We start from the raw sequence: 5,664 nt of genomic DNA, 5'->3' as shown, positions 1-5,664 counted from the left end.
GATACAGAATAATCTAAAAACAACCCACACATTCGAGACTTGACTATGGACATCACGTCTGTCGGGTCCGTTTAAATAATGCTGAATGCTACATACCCTATCCATCATCCCTTTTATTTGTTTTAAGGTAGGATTTGTATGCCAATATACCCCGGTTAATAATCAGTTAATTCACATAAATTCGGCGATAACAAAATCCCATTGATTGTTTAGTTGAGCTAGCTTGTTACATCTTTTTGCACTTGATTGTTATGCGGATCGAGCCCGATCCTTTAGGACTTGATTCACACTGGGTCCAACGCCCATAACCGTCGATCACGGGGTCCAATACCCCCATACACTGAGTGCGCATTTAATTTAATTTTTGGTCTTTTCCAAACTATACGGTGAGCATGAGTGAAATCATAGCCAAATGCGAACCGACTGGGATTTAGTCATTATAGCTTGTCTTTATTTGAGAGAACAATGTAAGGTTTTATATTATACATATATTCATGTAAAATCCCGGTCGGAGAGTAGATGGTCAGAGTGTTTCTTCGAATTTACGGTATCAAAACGCGTAAGATGAGCGAAACTTAATCATGCGGTAAATAAATAAAATGGCAAGCCTAGCAAGTTCAAGTACCGAAAGGGCGTGTGGGATATAGGCCCACACGTAATAGAACCCCCGAATTCAGAATTTCCGGTTCCGTACAGACCATTGCCTTAACATACTAGGTGTATCCCATACCCCTAGACCCGGGTAACTTGCTGGCCCTCGACCTTCGGGTCGTAAAATGGCAAGTGGCGACTCCTTATCACGTGCGTCCGTCGCGCGTCCCCGGGAAGGTGGACACTCCCAAGCCGCGATGCATAGGCGCGCGCATGCGTGCCCCGACGAGACGAAATTCGGGTGCGCACATCTTGGACTTCTTCTTCTTCTTCCCAGTCATACTGGAAAAAGTACCAGCCACAAGAACGACTTCCTTATCCTTCCTTTTATTGTTCATAACATTCTGTGCAGTGACCAATATGTTCAGCAGCTCGGATAACGAACATGATAACTTGTTCATGTGAAAGTTCATAATGAACCCTGAGAAAGAATCTGGGAGGGACTGAAGAACTAAATCCACATGGAGTTCTTTGTCCATCTAGAACTCAAGCTTCTCAAGTTGCTGAATCAGCCCGATCATCTTCTGCACATGAGCAGCGACTTCAGTTCCCTCCAGCATTCTCGCACGGAACAATTCCTTCGATATCTCATATTGTGCGGTCATGCTATTCTCCCCATATAGCTCCTTGAGATTCTTCAAGATCTCACGAGAACTCTTCATGTTGTCATGCTGCTTCTGCAACTCATTGCTCATGTAAGCAAGCATATAGCAGCGGACCTTCGTGTCATCAACAGACCACTGATCATATGCGTCCTGCTGATCACTCGTAGCATCCCCGCCAGGGATTTCAATCTCCTAAGTCTCCAGGATGTATCCCAAAGCCTCCATGATCAGGACAATGTTCAGGTTACGGAGCCAGTCCAAAAATTTAGGCCCAGTGAGCCTATTATCACTCAGTATGCACGAAAAAAGATTCATTGATTTCATACTTATCATGACTGCAGAAAATAACAAGATTAAATTAATGAATTTATATATATATAACCATAATGACCATGGACTTTCAATCAAAATGGTCTCCCACTATCTTTTCGAATCCTACACTTCCAAAATAGGAAACGAGAATCCTAATTGGTAAGGTGGCGTTTGAAATTTATGCCCCGTTTGGATTCCGAGTTCAACGATTTTAACTTTAACTTTAACTTTAACTCAACACACTACATAACAAAAATACACATTTCCCAATTCAAAAATTTTAACTTTAACTTTAACTCAACACACTACACAACAAAAACACACGTTTCCCAAGTCAAATTTATAATCACATCTTATTTGTCCTTTTCCACAATCAAAATCAAAATCAAAATCAAAATCAAAATCAAAGTAACTTTAACTCTGAATCCAAACGGCTCCTTAGGTTTGATTTTAACTTGACTTTGATTGTGATTTTACGGAGTATTTGGTCAAACTTGCGGGCCCACATTCATTTGAGAATATTGTAATTATGGAGTTGTATTAAAATGGAGTGGTGTAAATATTTATGGGTGGGACCCATTATTTTGACTTTGATGAGTGTAATTTGTTTTGTTATGGGTAGAGTTAAAATCAAAATCACGATTCTAAAATCAAACCCAAAATGCTAATTCCCACAGGTGCTTGCCATTATTGGAAACAAGCAATCTACAAGCGAACAACTCATTGTTCAATACATCTCTATATACGGCTCAATCAATTCAGCTCCTAGTACTATGGACCTCAGGTGCCTGCCGTTATTGGTCCATCATACATTGTTAAGTCTGACCCACCAAACCCTAGATGTCAGCTGCCTCAGGTGCCTGCTGTTATTGGCAACCGACAATCTAAAACATCACATGTTTAACATTCATTCAAAAAGATCTCTTAGTCTGTCTTGTACCCCCGTGTGTGCACGACCAACAGCGAAACAAACTAAAACTCTTTGGAGAATCCTTTGGTAGAGAGCCATGACAGAGGTTCGCAATCTCATGCCATTCTCGACTTAATTATTTTAATTTGGAATATTTTCTTTTAGGTGACCTAATTACTATTCGGTTTCACTTTGCACATTATCCGTATTCACACATCACATGCATAAATATGTACTCGGAATCAATAAAAGCATGATCATGGACTTAGTATTAGCCTAATCCTAGAGCCACAAGAAATAAGGAAAATTTTCCTAAAGTCCATAATCACACACCATGCTCGAAATTTATAAAAGGAAACTAATAGAATAAAAGGAAATAAATTTCGTGCCAATTTTGTAACTCTTTACAAAATATCCAAATATCTCATATTAGGAAATTTTCAATTTTGAAAAATATACAAGATATCATATATCTAGTGTATCTTCAAAATTCCTTTTTGATATCAAATATCAAATCTCAAATCTCATTAGAATAGGATATCAAATATCCAATTTCATAAAATCAAATTTTACAAAAAAAATAATTTTGGTAATTAATTGTTTCGAAAATCTTATTTCCGAAAATATCGAATTTACTTGTTACGCAATGAGCGCCGGTTCTGGACAGCCATGTCCAGTCTCGCACTTCACAGTCGCATCCAGTCGCGAACAGTCGCGCCCGGTCGCGAACAGTCGCGTCCCGTCGCAAACAGTCGAGCCCAATCGCAAATAGTCGCAGCTGTATGGACCCGAATGTGGACTCTCGTCGGGGCCCGCATGCGCGCTTTTGGATCGCGCGGCTTGAGAGTGTCCACCTTCCCGTGGGGACGCGTGACGGACACCCGTGAGAGAAGGAGTCGCCACTTATCATTTTACGATCCGAAGGTCGAGGGCGGATAAGTTATCCGGGTCTAGGGATATGGAACACCTAGTTGTTGTTAAGGCATTGATCTGTGTGGAACCGGAAAGTCCAAGTTCGGGGGTTCATGTTACTTGCAGACCTATATCCCGCACGCCCTTTCGGTACTCTGGTTTGCTAGGCTTGCATGTTTTATTATTTATCGCATGGATTAAGTTGCGCTCGGCTCGCACGTTTTGACACCGAATATTCGATGAATTAAACGATGTCTGTCGAGAAGCCAAGAGAGAAGTAAACTCGCGTATCGGGGAATTGGTTCACAATCTTGCGTTACAGTTCATCAAATCGCGGAGGTTGAATTCCTGCGTGAACCAAAACCGCGAGATCTTGGATTTACTTTTGTCTGAGCAAGCATGGGACCGATTCGAATGATTCGACTCTCGAACCGTCCGCTCACCGACCAGAATTCTTACAGAATGAATGTACAAAATAAAAGTCCTTACAATACTCTCGAAAACAATAAATATAAATTACAAATGGCTGAATTTCAGTCGACTCGCGTTCGGTTATTATTCCGCTCTAACTCACCGTGAGTTTAGGGAAACACCGAAGAACTGAAATTCAATGCACGCTCTCACTGAATAGGGCGTTGGACCCTGTGAGTGATGGTTAGGGTGTTGGAGCCTGTGATCGATGATTAGGGCTTTGAACCCTAATATTATTGGGCCTAAGAATCAGGCTCAACCCGTATGGCAAACAGGTGCGGAAAGATAACACGCAACATGTTAATAACAGACAATGTGTTTGTTATTGTCGTGTTTACGTGAATTAACAAATTATTAACCCAGGGGTGTTTTTGCAATCAAACACGTGCCAATGTTTCAGCATTCGACTTTTGTTGGAAACTTGAAAAAAAGAGTCAAATCTCATGTGTGTGGATTGCTTTTACAGTTGTTCTGTATTGTGACGCTGAATTTCCACTGAATTAGCCAAACTCGTGTTTTGACTCTAGATTTGGAATATATAATTCTTCCTAACCATTATCTAGTGTTTGGTTAGGTCAAGTGAAAGGTTAATCAGCATTTTGCATGTTTTTTGACAGAGATAACCGTTCGAGTTACCCGAGTCTATGTTAAGATGACAGAAACTCATCAGTTAGATAATAAAAGGCTATGCAGATGAACTTGCACCTAAACAGGTAGCCCGTTCTTATCCCGTACTGTAGTGTTTCTGTCATGCTAACCCTAGGGGTGTCGTTGAATTATGAAAAGACGATTTTGCCCTTTATTTGAAAATTGTTTTCAGAAAAGGGGAAACATCGTAGTGCGGGCCACCTCGGCCTGTAGCCGGTGTCGACCAATTCCCTAGATCGTCCAGGGTTGTGCAAGAACCCCGAAAAAACCAAAGAACCGGTCGATCTGCCCGGAAGTGATCTAGAAAGATCTTCTGTATCTTGACCTGAGTTACTTGGAATCAGGTAAAAACTCAAGTTGAGACATAGAAGCCCTTTTCAGACGTCCATGCTACATCGGACCGCGCGTTTCGGGTTTTGAAATTGATAAGTTTGAAAAGGGCACCAACGTCATTTGATAACTCATCGACTCGAGTTATCAATTAATGGTCAATTCGTGTAAACTTTATTAGTGTGAAGTGGGTTTAATCATGTGAGCGTCCCGATTAACCCGTTCGTGAAATTAATGCTTAAGAGTTGTGCCGAATGCATTAATTACGAAAACGATTCATGACTCGGTGACCAAGACGGGTCCAGAAAGACCGAGGATGATTCGGCCAACGATGGCCGAAACACCCTTTGGTCCTAATAGGCCCGAAAGGGTCTCCGAATTGCGAATCCATGCATATTTTGGTTTGGAAAGACATTTCATGTGAGATTCTCAATGTAATTGAACTTGCAAATTACACGAAATCCAAGAACGGATTTAAAACGGGAAGAGGAAGCCTCATGGAACCCGAATAACTCTGTGAGACTCTCGGCCTATTCTCCTTGGAGAAAGCCGAGAGGTCTCGTGGCTTGTATTTGGTTTCACGAGTTTTCCCCGTCTTGTTTTGAATCATTTCTCGCATGCTCAAACATCAAACATGTTAAATAACACGATTAAACGAACGTCGGTATTATCATGATTTAAATAACACATTCAAATATGCAAACATGTACAAACATATTATTTAAGGAATCGATAAAGTAATACCGACTTCATGGATGTGAGAAAAACAATAAAACTCAGGAAACAATTTAACTCGGGGCAAAGGAATCCGATCTTGACCCAAAA

The sequence above is a fragment of the Punica granatum genome, chromosome 4 (assembly GCF_007655135.1).
Source record: "Punica granatum isolate Tunisia-2019 chromosome 4, ASM765513v2, whole genome shotgun sequence".
In the NCBI taxonomy this organism is placed as follows: Eukaryota; Viridiplantae; Streptophyta; class Magnoliopsida; order Myrtales; family Lythraceae; genus Punica; species Punica granatum.
This window is presented reverse-complemented; position numbering follows the sequence as displayed.